Below are 12670 nucleotides of genomic sequence, written 5' to 3'. Positions count from 1 at the left end.
TGCAATGCCCTCTATATGGGGGATTGACATTGGAGCTACTTTTTTTAAGTTATCGGCCTTTGTGGATGATATCTTAGTACACTTACAGATCCTTTGCCCTCCTTGATGGCCTTATTGGACTTGATTAAAGAATATGGTGACTATGCAGGGTTCCGCTTAAATTTGGATAAATCGGAGGCGTTAGCATCCTCTGCGGTGGTTCAGGCCCTATGGGGGAATGGGTTTCCGTTGACATGGGCGTCGGGGCAGTTTGTGTACTTGGGGACTTTGATGACCATGCAGGTACCCCATTTGTATCGTCTTAATGTTGATAAACTTCAGCAACAGACGGAGCTCTTGCTGGATACCTGGAGGGCGTTGCCCCTTTCTCTGATGGGGCGCATTTGCTTGGTTAAGATGTTCATCTTTCCCATATGGCTGTATGTTTTGCAGACTCTGCTGTTATGCTTGCTGAAGAAAGATTTACGCATTTTTTATAAAGGGGTTACTCGTTTCTGTTGGGTGGCCAAGAAACCGAAATTGCAGGTGTCTCAGTTGCTGGGGAATTGGCATGGGGGTGTTAGGATTACCGGATGTGCGGGTCTATAATTATGCATTTGCTTCACCATTTGGGAGATTGGGTGAATATGACCAGTAGCTATACCCCTCTTCAGATGGAATGTGAGTTTTTTGCTCCTTATGATGTGTTTGCGTTACTACATAGTCCTCGGAGGGCACTGCCCTCTTCTATCTGACCTTGTGTATTATTTAGCGCATTGCAAGCAGCCTGGCGTTGGCTTGTGCAAGCCCTGGGAGGGGATCCAACGGTCACTGACCTCTTGCCCTTGCGGGGTAATCTGGCCTTTCCTCCGGGATGGGAATCCAGAGAGTACCTGTCCTGGGGAGCGAGAGGAGTCTCAAGTTTAGAACATATTTTGGGGGATGATGGGGAGCTGTTGACCCGTGCAGTATTGCTAGCTAAGGTGGGGGAGACCTGGGGAGCGCAGTTTGCGAGTCATCAAGTGGAGCAGTATGTGGGATCCCTCGACAGAGCACAATTGCGCTTGCATTTGGGGGCCAGGCTGCGGGAGTTGTTTGCTCGGGAGGAGGGGGTGTCCCTCTTGGTGTCTAGCATCCATGCTAGTTTGCAAGAGTTACAACCAGCCAAGGACTACCAGAACATCTGGGGTAAATGGGAGGAGGAATTGCAGATTAATTTGGACATTGGGATGTAGCCAGTACTTGAGGGCGATGCCTGGAGTGACCCATGTGCTTGGTTGCGAGAAACATATTATGTGCCTATTACATTCATACACAGTTGTATTACAGTGGGGGTCTCCCTACACCACTGTGTCATAAATGTGGGATGGGGGACACACTTTGGGACATGCCTTTTGGCCCTGCCCCATTATTCAGCGCTTCTGGAGGCATATAATCTCTTACATGTCAGGGTTAATTGGGAGAGCCTTGCGCAGTACCCCGGCCCACTTTGTATTGGATTTGCCAGAGGCTTTTGGCCACTTGCCTAGGGGGCACCGGGCTCTGTGTAGGAAGATGAGTTTACTAACCAGGAAATGTATTCTTCAGTGCTGGACAGTCCCTGACCCTCCGGCGTTTTGGCATTGGCGGAACCAGTTGCATCAGTTGGCCATCTGGGAGGCGCGAGATGCCGGAGGGGCTAGGAAGCGAAAGATGTTGTTCTTGAATATCTGGGAGCCGTATCTGCAAGCTTTGCATCCGAAGGGCCGCAGTGCGGTCTTAAGATGGGTGTCCTAATCTGGGCGCTCAGTTGGTCGGGCTGGGAGAGTAATGGTGAGTACTGGTGGGGCGGGGTGGAGAGTACCATTGGGGGATGAAGGGAGGGGGATTGGGGAGGGGAGGTGATGGGTATTGAAAGGTTCTGGCACTTAGTCACGGATAGGATAAGTGGGCTTAGGTGGGGGGAGGGGGTGGTGTGGCATCTTCAGGGCTCATAAGAGTCCAGGGCCTTGGAGTGCCTTTCCGCCCTCATTAATCTCGCTCACCCTATGTAGAGTAGAGAGGGGGGGAGTTTGGTTGAAGTTACTCTTCTTCTGTACATGCTTGTTATATTATTTAAATTCTACTGCATGTTATTTAAAACCCTAAACGGAGACAGCCCATCCTACCTGAACATCCGCCTCATCCAAGCATCCACAACCAGACACAGAAAAACGCATTCCCCATTCATACCTCCTTCGATCAAAGAAGTAAAATGATCAAAACTACAAGATGGCCTCCTAGCCACTCAAGCCGCAAAACTAGACAACCAGATCTCCAACCTTCTGATGACCACCCCAAACTACAAGACATTCAGAAAAGAAATACAAACTATACTTTTCATGAAATTCCTGAAACAGCCCTAACTTCACATACTCTTAACAACGCTAAAATTGACAAAGGATCTACTCTTTACTACCCTAGTAATGACAATTGTGCTTCCATTGTAACCCCCTTTTATAAATCTTTTGTAAGCCGCCTTAATCTTAACAACCCTAGAAATGTCAAAAGATCTACTCTCTACTACTCTAGTAAATCAATTGTTCTCCCATTGTAACCCCCGTTTATAAATCTTTTGTAAGCCACCTTGAACCGCAAGGTAATGGCGGAATAGAAATCCCTAATGTAATGTAATGTAATTATTGTATATGATGCATCATTGTTTGTACTGTGCACCCTTGGGGTGCCCTGGTGTTGTATTTGCTGTTGTTTGCATCAATAAAAATTGTTTGAACCTAAAATATGCAGATAAAACACGGATAAAAAAAAATACATATGAGCGGGAAGGCAAAGGCAAAAATTTGAACGATGTTCAAAAGACACAACTTCTTAGCTCCGTGGAAAACTAAGAACTGAGGATCCATGTGCGGCGTCAAGTGGGAAGTCACTCGCACATGCACGGTACGGTCAGTTCGCAAAATTTTCTTAAATTCTTAAAATGGCAATGCACTTTTAAAGCTGTCCGTACCGGGACTCTGTGGATGACATCACCCACATGGGAGAATATCCTGCCTGCTTGTCCTATGATAATGTCATTTTTCGAAAGGCAAATCACTGGCCTCCTCTTCTATTAAACTGTAGTAGCAGTTTTTAGTGCAGAGAGCTGCGCTGAATGGCCCGCTCTGCTCCTGACGCTCATTGGAACTCTATGAGCGTCGGGAGCAGCGCGGCTCCCCGCGCTAGAAACTGCTAACACAGTTTAATAGAAGAGGGCCTATAGGTCCAAAATATTTTTTTCCCGAAAATCGTCTATCTCTACGTCCAAGCTATTGTTCATCCAGACCGCCAGTACATCTATCTTCATACCACATTTTCAACCAAAATTTTGTCCAAGTCCCAAATACCCAGAACAAGACCATTTGGGTGTGGAAAGGGCCATTCTTGTAATGGACTGGCCATCCAGACATGGCACCATAGTGGGGCTCCTTACAGGGCACTACTGTGAACTTCACAAAAAGGGTGCCACATAAACATCTCACCAGAACTCCACCCCCCCCCCCAAATCTACAACCCTAATAGCCTTTATGGCTGCAGGTGCCACCTATATGGCAGTACAGTAGGGTTTTAGTAGGCTCACATTTTCCACCATGAATGTAGTGGTTAGAGTGGCTTATGGGCTGGGTCCTCCTCTCTAAGGTTAACTAACCCACCCCCCCCCACCCCCGGCTACTTAAGACACCTATGTGCATCTCTACTAGGCTTTCCTATACCAGGTGCTGATGTTCTGGAGACAGATATGTTCTTTTTTATTCTGATCTGTGTGAGGGGGGTCACTGGGGTCGTGGGGGGGGGGGTCTTTACTTTGTTTCTGCAGTGGTTATCTGGTCACTTTGGATACCTTTTTGGCACTTATACCTGTTTGTACATTGTCTAATTCACAACGTACGTTTCGTCCAGGAAGCCTAGAAAAACATTTGATTATCCCTGCAGCACAACCAAATCTAGGTCAGCCCCCTTTCATTTCTGGGCGCACAGTGGCATTCAGAGGCCTAAAAAGTCCCACGATACGTCCAAAAATTCATTACATTACATTACATTAGTGATTTCTATTCCGCTTGTGCCTTGCGGTTCTAAGCGGATTACATTAGAAGATGGCTGGTCATTTCCAGGCGATGACATTACAATTATTTGTATAACTTTACAAACTTTGCATACCTAACTTTACATAACTTTTCGTACATAACTTTACATAACTTTACGTGGAGTTACTTTGCGTTACTTTACATTATCCTTACCGTGCTTGCATAACTTGCACTAAGTTTACATAATTTATCTTACATAATTTATCTTACATAACTTTACAAGACTTTACGTAGGGTTACTTTGTGTTATTTTACCTTATTATTCCAGTACATTGCATAACTTACATTACATAATATTACAAAGCATAACCTTATGTTATATTACATAATATTACAAAGCATAATCTTATGTTACCAAAAAATCGTCTGTTCCTAGGTTGTTATATCTGAATTTTTCGGTATTTGGGGAAACAGTGTTTCTAGATATGAATTGGCTTATTGCCCGTTGCAACTAGATTGGATGTTGCCTATGGAGAAGAAATTGCAGTTGGTTGTGAGTTGCAGGAGGTTATGAAGGGTGAGAAGATGAGGGTAGATTATAATATTGGGAAGTGTTTTTTGAATAGTATGGTTTTTATATCTTTTCGAAACGCTTTGTAGTCCGTAGTTGTGGTCAGCAGCTTGGATATGATGGGGTCAATTTTCGCGGCCTGTGTAGCAAGTAGGTTGTCATATAGCTTTTTGCGTCTTGTGCCTTTGAGTGAGGGGTAGGTGAATGGGGTCTGGGTTCTCCTTACTCTAGTTGAGAGGTTTCGGATTAGGCGGCTGTTTAGGTAGAGAGGTGCTGTTCCGTTTAGTGCTTTTAGCGCACAGTGGCATTCAGAGGCCTAAAAAGTCCCACGATACGTCCAAAAATTCAGTTTGATTATCGGCACTTAGACAACCTGTCTTTTTAGTTTGTCCAAGTGCCAAATTGGGCAGGTTTTTAGACAGGTTTAAGTTTTGATTATGAGCCACCCTACTGTCTATAATTAGGGAAAAATCTAAGAATTCTAAAGCTGATATTGTTATCCATTTGAGTACAATGACCTAGCCAGCAATACCCCATTTGTGTTGCAGAAAGCTTTTCGGGAGCTGGGGGTGGAGTTAAAACCTTTTTGCAAAGACTGTAGCTTTTTCGGAAGTGAGTAGTGGCGCTGGCTGGCTGCTAGGGGCGCTATAATGCAGTAATGGAATGGATAGTATGCAAGACATGTTGGTGGAGTATTTTGTAGACTTTTCTACATGACGTCTGCTTTTCAGATGGTTCTGGGTAAATCTAGTTAGAAGCATATGTGAAAGTTAAGGCCACGCCCAATAGAAATTTATGAAAAGTTGGTGCATAAATACAAAAAATAAAAATCTGACTATGGATTGCATCCAAGGCCAGAAAAACACTACAGATTAATATTAAGAAAAAGCGTAATAATATTTTCTGTAAGTGCTTTGCTGGATGAAGCAAGACCATAAGGGGAATCAGGTATAGATATATATAACACACATAGGGGTATTAAACTGTCTGAATGTTTCTTTCTGTCTCTCTCTGTGTCTTTGTGCAGTTTCCCACCTTGATTTCACCTCTCAGTCTGGCTTGGGGAAGATATAGGGTTTCATATACAGATAGTTTATATGTACCTTAACGAATACTAGGAAGTTTTTCTTTACCCAATGTGTGGTGGACACCTGGAATGCGCTTCCAGAGGGCATAATAGGGCAGAGTATGGTACTGGGGTTCAAGAAAGGATTGGACAATTGCCTGTTTGAAAAGGGGATAGAGGGGTATAGATAGAGGATTACTGCACAGGTCCTGGACCTGTTGGGCCGCCGTGTGAGCGGACTGCTGGGCACGATGGACCTCAGGTCTGACCCAGCAGAGGCATTGCTTATGTTCTTAAATATAACGTGTTGCGTGTGGCTGTGAGTGACTATATGGGACCCCATGAGTGATTATGTGTGTAAATGCATGTTCAAACATGAGAATTGGTTTTGAAACCATATTTTATATATTTTAAACCTAAAGAAATTCTGAAAAGTACCATATCTGTAGTTTAACCTATCTGACCTTTCAGCTAGTCTACCATAGAAACTCTCTTCAGTCTGTAGCTGTGAAGGGAGGGCTCTTTTGACCCACTTAGGAATGTGGTTCAGTGAAACTTGAAGCTGTTAGTTTTCCAAAGCATGGGTTCTGCAAACACAGAAGGGCTGGTGTTGCGCATTCGGAAATTGATACAAACAAAAATATGATTTGTAAAACTTTTCCTATGTTAAAAGGAATTTTCTTGGCTGATTGGTCGATGAGGAGTGATGTCATACTGGTCAATGTGAAGGTATAAAGGAATGCACCAGTATAGACTCTATGAGATCATGTAGTGTTTCAGGAGAGGTGCCATTTTCACGACTGAAGGGTCTCCATTACACATATGCCTTCTGATTCAAGGATTTACGGTTAATATTAATAAACAATTTTGGACTGGTAATATACGTGTAGTTGTCATTATTCCTGAACATCTAAGAGCGAGGTTGGTGCAGTGTGCTAATCAGAAATGGAAAAATACTAAATAGTGAGATCTTCAAAAGGTGACTCAGAGCCTGGTGTCATCATGAAGGCTTTAGGTACAGAGGAGGATGGGGAAATACATGGAAAGACAAGAGACTATATTGTAATGATAGGTAAAAGGATCCTTGCTGAGAAATTCAGGCAATGGGTTTCTAGGCTTTTAAACTAGAAGATGGGGGTGGCATAAGCAGGACACTTATGGTGACCAACCCCAGCAAAGGACAAGATGTGACGGTAGTAAAGATAGCAATGTTTAATGTTTATTTAAAGCCTCTATACCGCTAACTAATGACTATGAAGTCAATTCAGAGCAGATTACATGAGCAGCTTTGATGGAAATATGAACATTAACTTCAGAAATGATGGTACAGTACATGAGCTACAATATATGAACTATAGACACTGCTGGAAATATGACAAAAGAGCCTAGTAATGGTGTTACATATAGAATTAGATTTGTATATGTATAATGGACATCTCAGAAACAATCATTTACCTTAGTCTATACTTTGACTGACTCAACAATAAAGAATACTATAACCCTATATCCATTAATTATCCATATTTATATCATTAACCTCTATAAATATACATACTAAAATTTTTACTTTCCATTTAAATGTATCATAATTGAAACATCCCTTGTATATCCTGCTTCATTCTATCATGTATGAACCGTGAGCTATTTCCACCATATTAATTACCCCAGATAAGTCGTATATTAAAGTAGCCTGAGAAAAAGGAAGGTTTTCATTCCTTTTATTAAGTTTTTGGTATCTTTTTCTATCTTTAATTCCTTTGGTAAGGAGATTATTGAATTCTGTACATTGGAGCCACCTCTGAGAACTGTGAACTGCATATATAATTTGCATATATTTGCTTGAGGAGAGAGCTGTTGACTAAAAGGCTTCTTTGGATTTGTTTAGGGCCTTTTTGAGACTTTGGGGAGTAGTAAGCGGGCAAGAAACCTGTTGTCAGGCCAAGTGTGCAATACTTCATAGGGAGATGGGGGGTGAATCCTGTCAGCCTAACTGAAAAACGCTGCTTGAGGAGAGACATCTGGATGGTTTTAGCCTCTTAGTTTGAGACTGAATTATGAGGAGTTTAGAGATCAGATGGCACAGGTGACCCTTGAGAGGAGAAATGTTGGCCTAGTGCCTAACTCTCAGTAAGCCTGGTTCTTAGAGAGGGTTAGCAACCTGTAGAGGCTCGGCAAACTGTGTGAACTACTGTCTGCCTCTGCTCACCTACCCCTAAGTCAAATTACTCTTATACTACCATTAAACTACCCTCAACAATTCCCCAGCTGATCTTAACAAGGACAGTTTTCACAAACCTGAAACACCTAACCCCCAAACCCTCTTACCACATCTGGAAACTCACCCTTTCTCCACACCTAGGGTTACCAGATTTTCCTGAAGGAAAATCCAGGCCCATGCCCCCAGGCCCACCCAGTTCTGCCCTGCCCCACCCCCTAAACATGTTTACGAGTCAGGATGGCATCTGCACATGTGACGATATCACACAGATGCTGTCCTGATGTTGCACTAGTTAGAAGCTTTTCAAAACCCGGAGCTCGCTCTATTTTTACATCATCTATGGATATGGACACTGTGTCTGCCGAAAGAAATATGCTGCCCACTTGTTGCACCACTCATTCACAATTGGCGTACTTTGGCAGATCCACAAACTAGAGCAGTGCTCACGATTTTCTAAGTCCTTCAGTTTATCCAGAACATTTTTACAGAAAGAGTGGTAGATGTGTGGAAGAGGTATGGCCAGTAGGAAAAAGGAGGTATTGATGCCCCTGTATAAGACTCTGGTGAGACCTCATTTAGAATATTGTGTGCAATTCTGGAGACTTCAAGATCTCAATATGTATACTTTGGAGGAAAGGCGGGGAGGGGAGATATGATAGAGACATTTAGATACCTACATGGCATAAATACACAGGAATCCAGTCTTTTTAAACACATATTTGGTTTCTCTCCAGTATGAATCTTCTCATGCTGATTTAAATTTGATTGCTGATTAAAGCTTTTACCACATTCTGAACATGTATATAGTTTCTCTCCAGTATGGATCCTCTCGTACCGTTTTAAATGTAATTGCTGACTAAAGTTTTTCCCACATTCTGGATATGGACTGTATATGGTTTCTGTGCACAATGAATCCTCTTGTGCGTTTTTAAACCTGAGGGATCACTATATCTTTTACCACATTCTGAGCAGGTATATGGTTTCGCTCAAGTATGAATTCTTTCGTGTGTTTTTAAAGCTGACTGATAATTAAAGGTTTTACCACATTCTGAACACCTGTATGGTTTCTCTCCAGAATGAATCCTCTTGTGTATTTTTAAAGATGACAGCTGACTAAAGTTTTTATCACATTCTGAACAGGTATATGGTCTTTCTCCAGTATGAATCCTCTTGTGCATTTTTAAAGTTGCGATATAACTAAAGTTTTTGCCACATTCTAAACAGGTATATGGTCTCTCTCCAGTATGAATCCTCTTGTGCATTTTTAAATTTGACTGCTGACTAAAGCTTTTACCACATTCTGGACACGTATATGGTCTCTCTCCAGCATGAATCCTCTTATGTATTTTTAAATTTGACTGCTGACTAAAGCTTTTACCACATTCTGGACAGGTATATGGTCTCTCTCCCGTATGAATCCTCTTGTGATTTTTAAAATTTGACTGCTCATTAAAGCTTTTACCACATTCTGGACATGTATATGGTTTCTGTTCACAATGAATCCTCTTGTGCAGTTTTAAACCTGAGGGATCACTATATCTTTTACCACATTCTGAACAGGTATATGGTCTCTCTCCAGTATGAATCCTCGCATGTATTTTTAAATATGACTGTTGACTAAAGCTTTTACCACATTCTGAACAAGGATGTGGTCTCTCTCCAGCATGAATCCTCTCATGTATTTTAAAATATGACTGCCGAGTAAAGCTTTTACCACATTCTGAACAGGTATATTGTTTCTCTCCAGTATGAATTCTCTCATGTCTTTTTAAAGCTGACTGATAATTAAAGGTTTTACCACATTCTGAACAGATGTATGGTTTCTCTCCAGTATGAATTCTCGTGTGCATTTTTAAAGATGACAGCTGACTAAAACTTTTACCACATTCTGAACAGGTATATTGTTTCTCTCCAATATGAATCCTCTCATGGAAACTTAAATGTGATTGTTGATAAAAGCTTTTACTACATTTTGGACATGGATATAGTTTCTCTCCAGCATGAATCCTCTTATGTAGTTTTAAAGATGACTGCTGACTAAAGCTTTTACCACATTCTGGACATGTATATGGTCTCTCTCCAGTATGAATCCTCTCATGCAAATTTAAATGTGATTGTCGATAAAAGCTTTTACCACATTCTGAACATGGATATGGTCTCTCTCCAGCATGAATCCTCTTATGTATTTTTAAATACGACTGCTGACTAAAGTTTTTACCACATTCTGGACACGTGTATGGTCTCTCTCCAGTATGAATCCTCTTGTGATTTTTTAAATTGGACTGCTCATTAAAGCTTTTACCACATTCTGAACATGTATAGGGTTTCTCTCCAGTATGGATCCTCTCATGCCGTTTTAATTGTGATTGCCGACTAAAGCCTTTCCCACATTCTAGACATGTATATGGTTTCTCTCCAGTATAAATCCTGTGTTTTTAAACCTGAGGGATTACTATATCTTTTACCGCATTCTGAAAAGGTGTATGCTTTCTCTCCAGTATGAATTCTTTTGTGCATTTTTAAAGTTGAAGGATCACTATATCTCTTATCACATTCTGGACATGCATATGGCTTCTTTCCTGTATGAATCGTCTTGTGCATTTTTAAAGATGACAGCTGACTAAAGCTTTTACCACATTCTGAACAGGTATATGGTTTTTCTCCAGTATGAATCCTCTTGTGCATTTTTAAAGATGACAGCTGACTAAAGCTTTTACCACATTCTGAACAGGTATATGGTTTTTCTCCAGTATGAATCCTCTTGTGCATTTTTAAAGTTGAGGTATGACTAAAGCTTTTACCACATTCTGAACAGGTATATGGTTTTTCTCCAGTATGAATCCTCTTGTGCTCTTTTAAATTTGATTGCTGAGTAAAGCTTTTACCACATTCTGGACATGTATATCGTTTCTCTCCAGTATGAATCCTCTTGTGAAGATTTAAACTTGAATGCCTAGTAAAGATTTTACCACATTCTGGACATGTATATTGTTTCTCTCCAGTATGAATGCTTTCATGATTTCTTAAAGTTGACTGCTGTCTAAACATTTTCCCACATTCGTAACAAATATATGGTTTCTCTCCAGTATGAATCCTCTTGTGAAGGTTTAAATTTGATTGCTGATTAAAGTTTTTACCACATCCTGGACATGTATATAGTTTCTCTGTGGTATGAATCTTCTCATGTTTTCTTGATTCGTGATTAATACTTTTGCCACATTCTGGACATGTATATTGTTTCTCTCCACTATTAATCCTCTTGTGCATTTTTAAAGCTGAGGGATCACTCTTATCACATTCTGTACAGGGATACTGTTTCTTTCTGGTATGATTCCTCTCATGCCTTTTTAAATTTGATTGCAGAGTAAGGCTTTTCCCACATTCTGGACTTGTAAATGGCCTCTCACTCTCATCGATCCTCTGAAGACAGTTTAAACCTGTTTGATGATAAAATGTTTTATCATAATATAAAGATGTAGAATGTTTGCCATTTATTTTGTGCACTCTTAGGTATGATATAAAAGCTATTTTTTAAGTAATTAGTTTTTTTCCTGCTTGTATTCATTGTTGAATTGTTATGGGTGAATATTCAGCCAGAGGCACTAAGCATAAGCTGATAACTCTTTTAGTCCCAGATAGTCAAATACTGGGCCATGGCATTAAAACCTGGTTCATCGGTGACAGCTGCTATTGAGTGCAGTTCCCAAATAGGTAACTGGACACAGGACTGGTCTTACTTGCCCAGTTAGCTATGCGGTTAACAGCATCATTCCAGGGTCTGACCTGACTCCACCACTGCCTGGATCGTACTGGGATGGTCAGCGCTGCTACTGCTGCTTGTATGATGGACCATTTCCTAGTGATTGCTGCTCTGCTCCTCTCTTTCAGTCCTAAATGCTGCTAAACGGACTTTCCCGAGTGAGGGACATGTGAACCAACAAAATGATATTATAGTTGTTTTTCTTATGCTTTTCTTACGTACTTTAGTTTTTAATTAGTACTTCCTTCTTTGTTTTCTGCTATGTACTCTCGTCTTAATTATATGTGAACCGAGTCAAGCTCCACTGGGAGATGACCCGGTATATAAACCAAAGATTAAATTAGATGTCATCTCTACTCGCCAAAGAGTGATTCTAAAATGGAATCAGGTCGTGTTCCTTGGGGCGAACTCTCGGGAGGGATTGGGACTTTGCCTGCTCAGGGTTGTTTGCTGGCTGCTGTTTTCCTTGTGCTCCTCTACAACACACAATCTCAGGCCGTGACTTCTATCTCCTAAGTGGACCTTATTAAAGATCTAATAAGAGCTCCAACATTTAGATTGTCTTATGCCTCACAGAGACGTGGCTGCGTCTGGGCGAGGAGGCGCTCTTACTACAATGCTGCCCCTCAGGTTTTAGGGTCTCTGATCAAAATCGCCAGTCTAGAAGAGGATGGGGACTGGCAAGACTCAGGCAAAGGAGCTGCAGTATTTGTTGACTCTCTTCCTCATTTGGAAGCTTTACTACTGGAATTTTCTTCTTCCTCAGTTAGCCTCCTATTAGTTTATTTTGCCCCCCCCCCCCCCACCTCATTGCATCTGAATGGGATAAGGTCTAATAATGATGTGCCTTTTTCCCCCCACTGCTGTAGCCCTACCTACTTATCCACAGGGAGCAAAGTGTATTATAATTGCACTTTAAATAAATAAGTACGATAGCAGGAACACAGGAGCCTCCACTCAAAAAAAAAAACAAAGCAAAAAAATGAAGTGGAGGGAAAGATCTCAGATAGCTTCATTCGTCTAGTTGAGCATCAAT

At 41.4% G+C, this 12670-nt stretch overlaps 1 protein-coding gene and 1 pseudogene across 9 annotated transcripts in view; both read right to left on the bottom strand.

Annotated features, from left to right (window-relative positions):
- LOC117355233 (zinc finger protein 271-like) overlaps positions 1-12670 on the bottom strand; it is a 906970-nt gene that overhangs the window by 526403 nt on the left and 367897 nt on the right. The window lies entirely within an intron of this gene.
- The window catches only part of LOC117355232, a 32836-nt pseudogene continuing 26013 nt past the window's right edge, over positions 5848-12670 (bottom strand).

This window comes from Geotrypetes seraphini, chromosome 2 (genome assembly GCF_902459505.1).
Source record: "Geotrypetes seraphini chromosome 2, aGeoSer1.1, whole genome shotgun sequence".
In the NCBI taxonomy this organism is placed as follows: Eukaryota; Metazoa; Chordata; class Amphibia; order Gymnophiona; family Dermophiidae; genus Geotrypetes; species Geotrypetes seraphini.
This window is presented reverse-complemented; position numbering and strand designations above follow the sequence as displayed.